Raw genomic sequence first — 15,943 nt, forward strand, 5'->3', positions numbered from 1 at the left:
CATTAACTGTTACTACAAGCCTATGCATTATTAGTGTTTTTTAATTTATTGTTCCCCCCAAAGAAACATTTTGTTTAAGGAATACAAACTTCATGCATTTCATAAGTACAGCTTTAGGAATACAGTGATTCTTCCCACCGTACCCACCCTCCCACCCACTCTCCCACCCCTCCTCCTCCTCCCTCTCCCATTCCAACTTCTATTCTCCACTAAGATCCATTTTCGATTAACTTTATACACAGAAGAACAACTCTATACTAAGTGAAGAGTTCAACAATTTTCACAGAAAACAAAAAAGAAAGAACTAATCTTCTGTGAGAAGAAGAAAAATGTCCTTTTCTATCACCCCACAAGCTGCAAAAGTTACAGCCAAAATGCTTAGTGAAGGTGGACGAGGCACTCACTGACAGGGCTTGGCACTGAGAGTTCAGGTATCCACTGGGCGACTTGGAACAAATCCCTCAGGGATGCAGGAGACCAGGGTAGCACAGGGACTCGGCCACCTGCTTGATACAAAGTAAGAGGCAGCAGCACCTGCCTTGTTCTGAGGAAAGAGAAAGAAAGGCGGGGGGATTCCTTGCTACAATTTATCAAGGCCGCTGAAGCTGGCACTAAGTGTGGCCCTACCTGCTTGGAGGCAAGCAGCCATGGGCCAGTCCTAAAATGTCTGTCTGTCTTTATTAACACAGTTGCGTAGGAATAAATACTGAAAAGCCTCAAGGGCCAAAGGCAAGGCATTCCATCTGTCCCAGACCCCCACTCCATCCCCCCCACCTCCCCACCACCACCCCCGCCACTGCTGCGTGTGACATCCTCAGGCACTCGGCTTTCTCTGCAGCAGGCTCCGACAGATCCCCTGGGAAGGTTCAGGATGAACCCCGGTGTGAACCCGTGGACAGTCCATTCCTCAGGGACGAACAAGTTCATGACTCAGAAGTAGCTTCCAAAGCCCCTTGGTACCAAAGTCCAGGCATGTGGCCTGAGCCTGAGGACAGGTCCCGCTTCCTTTTCTTCATGTCCCGGCTGTTCCTATGAGATGCACAGTCTCCTATTACATGCTGGTTAGTGTTGTAAATTTGGGGGTGCCAGGGTGCAGATTTTGTTTGTGGTTTCTGGTGGCAAAGGCCGTGGGGGCGTCTTGTTCCAGGTCTCCAGCTCCAGGTCATTCCAGGCTGGTGTGGCAGACGTCTGGGCTGGTGCTGCTCTCCACGAGGCCTTGACGACGCTGTCCAGGATGTCTGCAGTCTCATCCCACAGGTCCAGGTTGTCTTTGAGGTTCTCTGCAAGGGAGTCTTTCGCGATGCCCGGGTCAGAAACAGCAGGTTTGGGAGTGCTGTGCATCGCGGGCGGGGCAGGGAGTGCCTCCTCTGGTTCCGTTCCCACTGGGAACTGGGCCTGCACTTGCTGCTGTCTCTGCATTCGCTCCCGGAAATGTCGCTGCAGCTGCTTTAGCCAGGGCTTCCGCTGCGAGGTGGCCTTGCTCCTTCTGGAGCAGGCCGGAGTTCCGGAGCGGCTCTCCTTATCCCCCCGTGTCACAAGGTGGGGTTATCAGGGTGACTTGGTCTGCAGGGGGAGGTCACCTCCTGAGGTTGTAGGAGTCCCAGAGCCAAGTTGGCAGCTGTTATAGCTTGCCACAGATGGTTCAAAATCTTGTCTCTTTGCTTTATTCAAATCTACTTCAAGAGGCAACCTGCATAGAAGCTTATTCAGGGACCGCAGGCAGTCTTTGTCCAGGATACAGTTTCCAAGTGCATCCCCAAAACTCCTGAGTGCTCGCTTCAGCCCATTGGTCGCAGCTTCTTGGCTCGCCTTCTCCAACGCCAAGGCCTTGGACTTGCCCTCACTAACACGGCAGCCGACATCTCCATGATAGGAGCCAGCCTTCAACTGCACCCTCACAAACGCACAGACTCCCATGTAGAACTTGCCATTGTTGAGGTCGCATTCTGCCGCGTGACAGAGCGCGCCCAGACATTGTACCCAAACATCTCATTGGCCAGGCCAATAACCCTGTGACCCTCAACGTAACACACCTGCTGGTCTCCTCTAGCCCTGCAGCTGCTGCTGTCTTCGGGGCCCAGCCGCTCCTTGAGAGCACTCGGGATGGCCTGGCACTCCTCCGCTGTGTACGGGCACTGCCCAAATCCCAGCATAGCGCTGCCTCCTGCACAGCGAGAACGGTTGCCATGTGCTCCAAGCACTGCTTCCCCAGCCCCAGACATGGCGACGACTCTGGTTGGTCTGAGTCTCCAGCATGCGCAGTGCACGCTGGGAACCTCTCTGGGCTGCACGTAAGCAACAGGAGCTAGCCTCCATTACTATTTTAATTTAATAAAATCTGTACTTTTTTTTTTCTAAGTATGCAAAGTTTATTTTCAATGCTTAAAAATGTTACATAACGGGGGAGCCAGTATTGTGGCACAGCCGATTAAGCTGCTGCTGTCAACACAGGCATCCCATATAAGCACTAGTTCGAGTCCCAATGCTTCACTTCTAATGCAACTTCCTGCCAATGCACCTGGGAAAGCACCAGAAGATGATCCAAGTGCCTGAGCCCCCACAACATCTGCATGGCAGGCCTGGATGGAGTGCTAGGCTCCTGGGCCAACTCTAGCAATTGAGGCCATTTGGGGAGTGAGCCAACAAATGGAAGGTATCACTCTCTCTGTCAAATAAATAGAATAAATCTTATCTCCTCAAATAAGCTACCATTCTCCTATCTGTACATACCTCTGCTTTCTCTCACATAAAGACACTTGGGCACAGCCTGGAGCTCAGAGACGTGATAAATTCAGGACCCCAGGAATGGAATAACAAGTGTGTGTCCTCATCTGGAGCTGAGGCTTACAATGACGTTCCTCAGCCACTTGCTGAAGTCCTCAACAGTTCTCCAAAATCTGCATAAGGTAGTCATTAAGAGCATGAACTCCAGAGTTCAAATCCCAGTCCTCCCATTTACTAGCTGTATGCTTTGCCCTTCTTCATAAAATGGAGAGAGGATGATGATAATGGTCACAACGATGATGATGGCGACAATGACAACAACAATGATCATGGTACTCAAACAGATGCTAAGAGGATTAAATTGAAATAATACATGTAAAGCTTAGAATCTTGCCCAGAGCCTGAGAGAGCAGTCAATGTAAGTAATTATTTTCTAAGTTTCTCTTTATATTTGTACAAAAGCACTATATTTTTCCTCTGGATGATAAATATGTAATTGATTTCCAATCTTTCACTTTAATAAACAGTGCCAAGCTAAACATCTTTATGCATGTTTCCTCAGTTCTATGTGAACATTAGTCTAGGGTAATGGCTGAATTCGAAAAACATTCATCTTTGTTTTGTCCAGTGTGGCAAGTTTGTTCGCTAGCATGTCTACCCCAGGTTACATTGTCCCTAGCAGTGTGTGACACCCTCACCATGATCTGATATTGTCAGGATGTATACCTGTGCCTCACTGATGGTTGTCAAACAAGCTCCTCCATTTTCATTTCATGAGTATGAGGGAAGCTGAAGGCCTTCTCTTTTCATTGGCCTTTCAGATTCCTTTTTTTTCCAATTGCGTATTCACCACCATTTGAGCCGTATTTTGTAGGACAAAGCAAACCATAAAATCAATGTATGCTCAAGAAAAGAAAAAAACAGGATCCACGTAAAATGAGGAAGCATGATTCTCAGGGAAGCAGAAGGGAGGAATTCCTGCAACCATCTTTGAAGATCATCTACCTCAGCTCATTTTGGCCATTTCTCAATAATTTTTTTTTTTTTTTTTTTTGACAGGCAGAGTGGACAGTGAGACAGAGAGAAAGGTCTTCCTTTGCCATTGCTTCACCCTCCCATGGCCGCCTCGGCCGGCGCCCCGTGCTGATCCGAAGTCAGGAGCCAGGTGCTTCTCCTGGTCTCCCATGGGGTGCAGGGCCCAAGTACTTGGGCCATCCTCCACTGCACTCCCTGGCCACAGCAGAGAGCTGGCCTGGAAGAGGGGCAACCGGGACAGAATCTGGCGCCCCGACCGGGACTAGAACCCGGTGTGCCGGCGCCACAAGGCAAAGGATTAGCCTAGTGAGCTGCAGCGCCGGCCTAATTTCTCAATACTCTTCTCATTTGTACTTATGTTAGCTGATCTTACAGGAATTATCTACATCTTCCAGATAATGATTCTTTGCAATTTATGCATTGCAAATAAAACTTCCAAGTATATAGCTGGTTTTTTCATATTTTATAGTTTTCAATGGTCAAATTCATTGCTGTTTTCTTTTATGAATTGTGATTTTATATCTCAAAGAAACTCTTTCCTATAACAAAATCATGAAGCTTATTCTATGCTTTCTATGCTTTCATTCCAATACTTTAAATTTTGGTGTCCATATTTGGGTAATAAGACATTTGGTACTTATTTTAGTACATAATTTGAGGTAAGAATAGAATCTATTTTAATTTAGTTTTCATGTAACCAGCCAATTGCCCCACCACAATCTGTTGAAGATCCTAGATTTCTTCACCAACTTAAAATGCCTTTCTGTCATATGTTTCCATATATGTAGAAATCTATTTATAGTCTATCTGCTGTGAGGCAGCACTGTTTTAGCAACTATGGCTTTATCTTTGGTTTGGTGAGCCTCCATTTTTTCTTCTTCAATTTTTCTTGAGGTGTGGGCTTAAGGGAGGGTGAAAGGAGGAAAGGGATTATGGTTATCTTAGAATTGTACTTATGAAATTCATGAAATCTGTCCTCTTTATTTAATAAAAAATTTAAAATAAAATAAAATGAATAAAAAATAAAATCAGTTACTAACAACATAAACAGACATGATACTAATGAAGGAAACACATCTATTTCAACATAAAACAAGAAAAAAATCAAATTAATATAAATGGAAAACACAAAATGACAGTGAAAATAAATCCAAGTGTAGGCCGGCGCCGCGGCTCAATAAGCTAATCTTCCACCTAGCGGAGCAGGCACAGCGGGTTCTAGTCCCGGTCGGGGTGCCGGATTCTCTCCCAGTTGCTCCCCTTCCAGTCCAGCTCTCTGCTATGGCCAGGGAGTGCAGTGGAGGATGACCCAAGTGCTTGGGCCCTGCACCCCATGGGAGACCAGGATAAGTACCTGGCTCCTGGCTTCAGATCAGCGCGGCGTGCCAGCTGCAGCCCGCCGGCCGTGGCGGCCATTGGAGGGTGAACCAACGGCAAAAGGAAGACCTTTCTCTTTGTCTCTCTTTCTCACTGTCCACTCTGCCTGTCAAAAAAAAAAAAAAAAAAAGAAAGAAAGAAATAAAAGAAAATAAATCCAAGTGTATTAAAAATCATGGTGTATAGCAATTGATTAAATTTTCCAGTAAAATCAGATTTTTAAAAAATCTAGTTAATAATGTTTACAAAAGACAATCTGAAATATATAGAGAAGTTTAAAGAGTTAAAATTGAAAACTTTTGACCAGCAAATATCACCACCACCCACAACTTAATTTCAACTAACATAGCACATAGGCAAAAATGCTATTAGTTATAAGGAGATTGGTAATGAGAAAAAAAATTACCAAAAAGATAAAGCAGGAGTAGCTGTTTTTCTTACAGTTTAAGGCACCCACTTTCCACACCAGAGTGCCAGGTTCAAATACCAGTTCCACCTCCCAATTCCAACTTCTGCCAACACGGTTCCCGGAAGTCAGTGGCAATGGCTCAGGTAATGGGCTTCCTGCCACCCATGTGAGAAGTCTAGATTGAGCTCCCAGCCGCAAGCTTCAGATTAACTCAGCCCTATTTCAGGGTTTTTATTGTTTTGGGGGTTGGTGGGTGAACCAATGCATATGAGCTTCTCTCTTCTCTCTCTCTCTCACCCTCTCTCTCTCTCTCTCACCCCGTTCACCTGTATCTGTTTCTCCAACTTAAAAAAAAAAAAAAAAAAAAAAAAAAAAGACATGGCAGTCCTGAATCTACCAACCAAAACCAGTAAAGAAAAAAAAAATCAATTCAATTCAACTTTATTGGAAAGGGATTTTAAAAGTAAAATCAGGGGCCGGTGCCGTGGCTCACTTGGTTAATCCTCCGCCTGTGGTGCCGGCATCCCACATGGGCACTGGGTTCTAGTCCCAGTTGCTCCTCTTCCAATCCAGCTCTCTGCTGTGGCCCAGGAGGGCAGTGGAGGATGGTCCAGGTGCTTGGGCCCTGCACCTGCATGGGAGACCAGGAAGAAGCACCTGGCTCCTGGCTTCGGATCGGCGCAGTTCCGGCCATAGCGGTCATTTGGGGAGTGAAGGAACGGAAGGAAGACGTTTCTCTTTGTCTCTCTCTCTCTCTCACTGTCTATAACTCTACCTGTCAAATGAAAAAAAAAAAGTAAAATTAGATACTTGGAAGGATATATATTTAAATAATACTATAATTTTAACATTTTACTATAATTTTAACATGATAGACTTACAAAGGGATTTTTGAAACCAAAAATTTTAAGCAAACATTGAATATTTTAAAAAAATTGATCAATATCTAGCTACAAAAGAAGGCCCTACAAATATTGAAGAATTGGGGCTGGTGCTGTGGCGCAGTGGGTTAATGCCCAGGCATGAAGCACCAGCATCCCACATGGGCACTGGTTTGAGACCCAGCTGCTCCATTTCTGATCCAGCTCTCTGCTATGGCCTGGGAAAGCAGTAGAAGGTGGCCCAAGTCCTTGGGCTCCTGCACTGACCTGGGAGACCCGGAAGAATCTGGCTTTGGATCGGCGCAGCGCCAGCCATTGTGGCCAATTGAGGAGTGAACCATCGGATGGAAGACCTCTCTCTTTCTATGCCTCTCCTCTCTCTGTGTAACTCTCTCAAATAAATAAATAAATCTTTTTTAAAAAAATTGAAGAATTGGGGACTGGTGTTGCGGCAAGCAGGTAAACCTGCCACGTGCAATGCTGGCATCCCATATGGGCACTGGGTCAAGTGTTGGCTGCTCCACTTCCAATCCAGCTCTCTGCTATGACCTTGGAGGGCAGTGGAGAATGGCCCAGGTACTTGGGCCCCTGCACCCACATGGAAGATCCAGAAGAAGCTCCTGGCTCCTGACTTCAGATTGGTGTAGCTCTAGCCATTGCAGCCATCTGGGGAGTGAACCAGTGGGTGAAGGACCTTTCTCTCTCTCTACCTCTGCCTCTCTGTAACTCTGCCTTCACAATAAATAAATAAATATTTTAAAAAGTATTTTGAAGAATTTACTGTACACACCTTTGCATCTGACTAAAATGTAATAAAATTAAAGTCTCATTAGCCAAGAACTCACAAAAGTACAATAAGCATAGGAAATTTTAATACTTTTCCCAAATAATTAATAATATAATTTTAAATAATTAATGAATCCAAGAAGATATTGCAATTGAAATGATAGACTATTGGGACCTGAATGGCCTAGATCAGAATAAATAAACCATACATATCAAATTTTAGGCATTTAGAGAATACACTTAAATAAATATGTTTTTAAGAAATAAAAACTGAAAAACAATGAGCTAATTATTCAAAAAAGAAGATAGAAAAAAGAAAAATAGAGTAAACTCAAAAAAATAAAAAAACAATTCAATAGCAGCTTGGCTTTGGAGTTTAAGTATCTTCTTTATTGTTTAACCTGAGCAGAAAATACCACTGCATGAAAATAAAACTTTCCTACAACCCTGCTTCTAATCTTGCTCATGAATTTATGACTACTAATAGGTCAGGGGACAGGGATTTGAATCAAAAGGGCTAAGGTATTTAACAAACTACTGATTTGATATTCATCTCTTTCTCCCATTATCAACTCCAATTATTTCTCCAAGAATCATTTCAAAAGGCCAATCTCTATTAAAACTTAATTTACTAGGTATTCATCTCTGTTTCCTACCAGTATCCTTAAACTTGGTACAGTACACTGTACTTATATTGTAGGCCCCCACAGGAGCTACTCCCAAGACCCCCCATTGGATGCCTAAAACCTTACATAGTATTGAATTCTCTATATATGATATTTGTTCTTATCCATTATAAAATTAAACTTTAGCTTATACATTAGACATAGCAAGAGGTTAACAACTATTAAAATAGGATGAACAAATTAAGACTAAGAGGCATGTTTCAGCTAACATCCAAGTTAGGTAAACAACTAATTAAAGTTTTTCTACTTTCAGCTTTCCTAAGTCAACTTTGTAATCCAATTAAATTGAAAATTCCACACCAGGCACTTTACAACATAATGCAAACCCGACTTATTAAACCTAATGAGCAAAACTAAAGAAAGCTATAGAGCAGACCCCTCTTCTTCCACGGCAGATGGTCAGGAGTTTGAGTGACCTGTCTCAGGACGGATGCTGCCAGCTCCAAAGGAGGTAATGATGAGAGCCTCTATGTGGGACTGTGAGTCCAGAGTGCTATATCTCATCTTTAATTATTTTCACTAAAGAAAAAGTTAAATATCAAAGTATCATCTGTACAAAATTTTTAGCTTATTTAACAAGATCTAGTTGAGTATTTTAAAAGCTGTTCCTGGAAGCTCTCTGCTGTGGCCAGGGAGTGCAGTGGAGGATGGCCCAGGTGCTTGGGCCCTGCACCCCATGGGAGACCAGGAAAAGCACCTGGCTCCTGGCTCCTGCCACCGGATCAGCGTGGTGCGCCGGCCGCAGCACGCCAGCCGCGGCGGCCATTGGAGGGTGAACCAACGGAAAAGGAAGACCTTTCTCTCTCTCTCTCTCTCTCACTGTCCACTCTGCCTGTCAAAAAAAAAAAAAAAAAAAAAAAAAAAAAAGCTGTTCCATGGCCATGTCCCAAGGAACAGCACGAAGTATCTCTAATTCACAGCACATTACCACTCTAACCTGTCTACTACCTAAGTTAAACAGACTCAGCATGCTTCTTACTTCATCTTTCTCAGTACATGAAATCCTTACCAAATTCTTGTAAAACTCCTTTTAGGAAATCTAGCACTACTTCATATTTCCAGTGCTCCAAAGTGAGCTCTTAAACTCAGCTTTAAAGAATTCCTTGTTTTATTCTCTCCTGGCTAGCGGTTTTTGACAGCAGTCCTAGGTACCATCTGACTGTTTGCCTAATTGTATTTAATCAAAGGTATAAAATTAAGGTTAAAACAAATTAAGAGGACTTTATTAAAGTTTTGTTTGTTTCTTTTTTATTTATTTGAAAGGCAGAGTGTCAAAGAGAGAAAGAGAGATTTTCCCATCTTCTGGTTCACTCCTCAAATACCCCACAAAAGTCAGTGTTGGGACAGGCCAGAGTCAGCAGCCAGGAACACCATCCAGATCTCTCAGATGGGTAGCAAGAACCCAAGTCCTTGTGTCATCTCTCCCTGCTTCCTGAAGTATTCATTAGTGGGAAGCCAGATTGGAAGCAAAGATGGGACTTGCACTCAGCCACTCAGACATGGGATGTGAGTATACCTACTACTGTGTCACAATAGCAACCCCACGATTTTTTTAATCACTAAAACTTAAAAACTATCACATCTATTTTTCCATCTAAAAAAAATACCTAATTATTCTGTTATGAATTGTTCTAAAGCATTAAAAATCTTTTCAAACCCAACAAATATCACTTAATCAGTGATAAAATGTTAAAAACCTAAATCAGGAATTTAAGCAAATTCAGATTTTATTTCATCATTAAAGTTAAACATTACACTGTAGTTTCATCATGAAATTAGATTACTTTTGAAAACTGTGTGACTATGTTCGATAAAGATTCTTTGGATTCATTAAATTTGCATGTTTCATTTTGCAGTCATAGCTTGAAACTTCATAGCCAAGAAACTTTGTGACTTCTCATTCAAGTTGATTTATGTTATGAATTTATAAATACGTAAATCTGTGATAGATATTTTTATATACAAAGACTGAAATAGCAAGAGTGGCAATCATTTGTTTCTTAACATATTCAGTGTCAGTTTCTGAGTGAGTGTAATAACATTTTTAGGCATTCATTAAATATTTTTGAGTATTTATACGTCTGATCCACTGTGTCCATCTGACTGCCAGGAGTTCTAACACAGTGCAGAAGCTCCAAGGCCTCAGAAGGGACTGTCAGAACAGGAAGGTATCTGAAAGAGAATCTGATACACTGGACACGGAGTTACTTTAAAATAAAGGAAAGTTTTTGAGAATCTTATGAAAGTTAAACCCTGCCAAATGAATGCCCACTCCAAAACATTTTGCTTAGCAATGTCAAAAAATACCAAAGTCCAAGCCCTTGAACCCTATACTAGCTCAGTCCCCTTAACTGGGAACCACGTCCGAGAAGGCAGGCCTCAACATTTCCATGACTGAGCTGAACCCAAAGCTCTGTTGCCTCAGTTCAGTACTTGTTTTCAGGCACCGCACTCAAACTTGAAAGAGGTGATCAGAAAGGTGAAACTCGGGGTTGCAAACCTATCACAGATTCTTTTTTTTTTTAATTTTTATATGACAGATAGAGTTAGACAGTGAGAGAGAGAGACAGAGAGAAAGGTCTTCCTTCTGTTGGTTCACTCCCCAAATGGCTGCCATGGCCAGAGCTACACCGATCCGCAGCCAGGAGCCAGGTGCTTCTTCCTGGTCTCCCATGGGGTGCAGGGCCCAAGCACTTGGGCCATCCTGCACTGCCCTCCCGGGCCACAGCAGAGAGCTGGACTGGAAGAGGAGCAGCTGGGACTAGAACCCAGAGCCCATATGGGATGCCAGCGCTGCAGGCGGAGGATTAACCAAGTGAGCCACAGCGCCCACAGATTCTAAACACAATACATTTGGTGGTGGGAAAGCAGAACAGGCAAGAGGAAGTGCTCACCAACACACAGGTGACAGAAGTAAATTACACAGCCTAGGCGAGAGTCATGAGTACAAGGTGATCGTCGGAAGAGAGGAAGGAGAAGGGCAGTTTAAGGGAGAGAATGGGAGAAGTTGAGTATTAGTCTACAAAGCCATGTTCAGGTGAACACTGCTTGCTCTATAGAATTAAGTGCAAATGTGAAGATGGTCTGCCTTAAAGTGATTATAAAAGGAAGGAATAATATCCCAGCTTGCTTTTTGACTATCGGTGAAACGGAGATTGCTCAGAGGAGCAGCTTAATGTGTCTGCAGAGGGAAGTCCTCGGCAGTTGTGTCTTTCCCTGGGCAGAGCCCAGATACTGCCTGGGGCTCCGTTTCAGAACAGAGAAGTAGACATTCTGCACAAGAGAGGAAGCAGTGTGTGGAACTCTAAGTTGGGAGAGGGGAGGAGCTGTGAGGGGAAAGGGGGGAAGAGAGCAGGGAGCCAGGGAGGCCCCGGGGGTGACAGGTGCTTCATGAGGCTAGCCTCTTGGCCTCAGAACGCCCGTGTCCTGAGATGGTTCTTACGCTCCCAGATTTGCTTTACGGAAACCAGCAAATAGACCAAATGTTCCCTTTAGGGTGATGACAAGATCCAAAATATAGCTGTTGGTTCTGAGAAAGCCCTTGCTGACAACAGACTGATATATCCAGAAGAAATTATAGTCTTTCCCATGAAAATGTCAAGACTAAAGTAGTCATCTATAAGATCAAATGAATTTGGGCACAAAACGGACTGAAGTTTTTAAACCTACTACCCATCTTCTTTAGTAACTTTAACTCATGGTATTTATGATTTTACAATTTGCTTTTTTCAATAGCCTTTATGTTTCAAAAGAGTAGATATCATTGGAAACAGAAATTTCAGGTACCAACTTTAAATATATCTGTGAAATTCACTCATGCACATGGATTTCATTAAGTTCAATGAAGCAAATAAAATCTGTTGTTATGAAAGGGACCTTTGACAGCTGATAATTACATAAAAATAAGTGCATCAGTTGAAGAGCAGAGCAAAATTAAGATGTCAGCATTGGTGGATCTTATAACTGAAAATTTAAAGACACATTTTGAAATTCACTAACTTTTCACTGTTTTCTATGGTTATATTAAAATGATAATGATTAATTTTGCAGCAACTTGACAGCAATTATTTAATTCTTAACACATCGTGAAAGTCAATTTTTAGAGGAACTAGAACAAAAATATATTACATCAAAATCTGCGTGGTTAATTAAGCCATGCTAGACTAAGATGGCAGATGCAATCAGAATTCAATTTGATTTAAAACCTGGGCTAAATTTATAGATTTAGTAGCTGATTGGCTCTAATACAATTAAGGATTGCAATCTTAAAGCTAAAAATGTCATCAGATAAGTTAAAAAGTTCGTTGAGGTGGAAATTGGTGTCTTCTAGCAAGCTTTCCAAATAGAAAACAAAGTTTGGGATAAAACAAATGTACAGAAAAATAATCTTGACACTTGAATTTTTTTAGTGTAATAATTCAAGCCCTAAAACAAAGAATAATAAAAGAAAGTAGAGGCAATGCTTGAAGTTGAATTAAACAATCTTTTAACATTAGACTCTGTCCACACTGAACTCTGACTGTGAAACCAAAAACCTCAACACAGAAACTAAAATCCTAACCCGAGATGAGCAGTGTGGGGCACGCAGCTGTGGCGGCTCAGTCCCGGCCACCCCTTCTCTCCCAGGCCTGGCCTCTTCCCCAGGTGAAGCATCTTTGCTCCGAGTACCCGCTTCCCTTCCTCTGCAGGTGATTTACGTCTGCCCCTGTCAATCGGCTGTCGGAAGGACTAATTAGGAGACAAGTTGATTTCTCCTCTAGGAACAGCTGTATCCAAACCCTGCGCATGGCACCCTTCTCCCCTGCAGCAGCGCAGCACAACACCACAGATGTGCCACAGCCTGAGAGTGCCAGCTTCACCTCTGGGCAAACTGCAATCCAAAACACAGTTCCATCTCAGACAGTGAAATTCACGGAGGATGAATAAAGCAGAGGTATTTAATATTCCTATATTTTTATTTTCAGGAAGCCAAGACTATTATCTATAGGATGATTCCAAATGAGCAAATCATTCAAGATCTTGCAAATGTTAGTGACTTATATATTTTTGCTAACATTCTTTAAATCAATCAGGATTCAACTCGATTAGGTGGGTGGTTTAGATTATCTCTGCTTTTTAAATTTTCAAGAACATTACCACCATTATCTTCATCAGTAAGCATTAACTAGGGTTCTTTTTCCCACTGTCATTAGAAGTCTCTATGTATACATTCATTGAGTGTTTTCAAGGATAAGTAGAATTTTCTCAGATCACGAGGGTAATGAAAGGCATTTTACACAGTAATATAAGCAAGATATTTGGGGATTAAGTATTAGTATCCAATAAGGGGCAGTAAGTGTTGTAGTCCCCACTTAAAAGCTGCTATCAGTCTGTTGTGGAGGAAAAGGTTGACCCATATCAGAGTGCCGATTCAGGTCCCAACTGCTCTGTTTCCCATCCAGCTCCCTGCTAATGCACCTGGAAAGCCAATGGATGATGGCCCAGTGCCCACCCATGTGGAAGACATGAGTAGAGTTCCTGGCTCCGGGCTTTGGCTTGACCCAGTCCAGGCTGTTGTAGCCTTCTAGGGAGTAAAAGAGCAGATGGAAGATCTCTCAGTCTCTCTCTCTTTCTGTCCCTCTTTCTCTCTCCTCCCATCTCTAAGTAAATAAGTAAATCTTAAAAAATAAGCTATTATCAGATCAAAATCTGCCACATACAAAAAGACTTCAAGAAGTTCATGGAAATGGAATTAAAAGATAAATTTATATCGATGCAAAAAAATTGAAACCCATGTACTTGGAAAGTGTTCAAAAATTTCATGAAAAAGGCGTATTAGGAAAACACTTTTACATAATAAACACAAATTGCCCTTCATTTAAATAAGACTAAGGCCTGAAGCACCCTCTTATTTTAGCTATCTTATAGAATTATTTAAATTAAAGGTAAAGAATTGGGGAAAAAACTGAAAAAATTCAGGTTTGAGTTTAATAAATCATCCTTTTGTATTCATGTGGTGGCCTGTGTTGTCAGAATCAACTGACTGTGATTCAAAAATGTTTGCCTGTACTGAACATGTAGAGGCTTTTTTCTTGCCCATTATTTCCCAAATGACACAGTACAACAGCTACTTCATAGCATTGACAGTGTATGGGATATTATAAGCCATCTGGAGATGATTTAAAGTATATGGGAGGGTGTGTACATGCAAATGCTAAGCTGTTTCACAAAAGAGACTCAAGCACCTGTGGATGTTAGTTAACAGGGTTAGGGGTGATTCTGGAACAAATTTCTCATCAGATTCCAGAGGATGGCTGTATTTTCAGAAGTAAAACTGAAAAAAAATTTCCATTGTAGCTTCTTTTTTTCAGTTGTCAAGGTACCCTATATGATGACTTTCACCGTAGTTAAATTTGGCATTCTGTGATGTAAACAGGAGTGAACTTCAAGATCCAAAAGAAAATTCCAGTAAAAATTTTAGTATTCTTTACTGATGCTTCCAGCTGAAAACCAGAAAGGCATAAAATGTACTTTTTAAAGGAATAGCTGAATTGATTTGCAAATTGAGAATGTTCAAGTTTGGTTCAAAATTTTATTTAAATGAACTTTTAAAGTAAAAACACTGCCAGAAACCAGTTTGGCATGTCAGAGAGCATCAGCAACGTCACCAGCTCATAACGTCGTTGATGCAACTCTGAGAAATTTGTGAGGGAAATAAAAAGTATTTAATCACCTAAGAGAGAATACAGGATATAATCATCACCCCACTTTCACAGAACCATTTGTTACAGTTCTTTCCCTGGACATCTGTGGAGCGTCAACCTAAATAACTATTGAGGTGGAGATGCTACAAAGAACCACGATACTTATTTGACAATAGCAGAGCATTGCAATGCAAACACAAGAGCCACAGCAAACTATGCACACGTTCAAGGAGGTCAAAGCAGGGGAAAGTTTTTAAGGCAAAATGAAGAGAATTACATATAATATTTCAAGACAATAATCACTGGCCACAAGGAGCAATAAGGAAGGCGGTTTCAGTCTGAGGTTGAGCAGACAGCCACGGGACAAATGTCTTTGCAGAAGTCCCTTTTGTGAAAGGTTGCAGTGGCCTTCGTGAGAGCTCATGGCTCTGGAAGATTCTTCTGTGAACAGCTGTTGTATTAGCAGTCATGCCTGAGATACTTTCCTTCACAGTCTCCCAGCTTTACTTATGTGTGTATGTGTGTACATATGTGCATATGTATGTATGTATGTATTTCTTGTTTGGTTAGGACTTGATAAAAATGATTCCATTTTGGTTCTGACAACTTTCACATTAGGTATTTCATTTAATAACCATATAATTATGGAGTGCAAAACTTGCTATACCTTCCAATTGTATAAAGATTTTTAAAAAGATAGATAAAAAAGTAGTTAGATAAAAAAGAGATAGTTAGAATGAAGAAGAATGGACACTGGGTTAGTTTACCAGGAGAAGCACCTGGCTCCTGCCTTCGGATCAGCGCGGTCCGCCAGCCGCAGCGCGCCGTCCACGGCGGCCATTGGAGGGTGATCCACAGTTTAATAGCTGCTATGGATCCACACAGTAGCGAGGGCTGCTCTCGGACATGCAAATTTTTTAATTCCCTATGGCTTTGTCATCATTTCATGTTCTTGATTATATAATCTGCTTGCAACAGACTTTTAATAAAGACTAATTTGTTTATTTTTATTTGTTTCTTGTAGTTTTAATATATGCATAAGAAGACTTGCCTGACTTGAAGTACAAAGATTTACTCACGTTTTTTATTCTGACAATTGTGTAGATTTAGCACCGTATGTGGAGGCCTGTAATACATTTTGAGTTCACTTCTGTGTGTGGTGTGAAGAGGCCCATCGCCACTCTTTCTCACGTGACCACCCAGGTGTCACCAAATCATTTATTGAAAGAACCGGTCTGCCCCTTTGAAGGCTCTTGCACCCCTCTGAAGAATCAGTTATCTGTCAATGGCAGAGTTATTTCTGGACTCTTAACTCTCATTCATTAATCCACATGTCCATTCTTACACTAGCAAAACAAGGAA

At 42.0% G+C, this 15,943-nt stretch overlaps 1 pseudogene; it reads right to left on the reverse strand.

The window, feature by feature from the left end:
- Positions 1-795: 795 nt before the first annotated feature.
- On the reverse strand, positions 796-2,222 carry LOC100342040 (DNA repair protein RAD52 homolog pseudogene; annotated as a pseudogene).
- Between the last annotated feature and the right edge of the window lie 13,721 nt (positions 2,223-15,943).

The sequence above is a fragment of the Oryctolagus cuniculus genome, chromosome 9, assembly GCF_964237555.1.
Source record: "Oryctolagus cuniculus chromosome 9, mOryCun1.1, whole genome shotgun sequence".
In the NCBI taxonomy this organism is placed as follows: Eukaryota; Metazoa; Chordata; class Mammalia; order Lagomorpha; family Leporidae; genus Oryctolagus; species Oryctolagus cuniculus.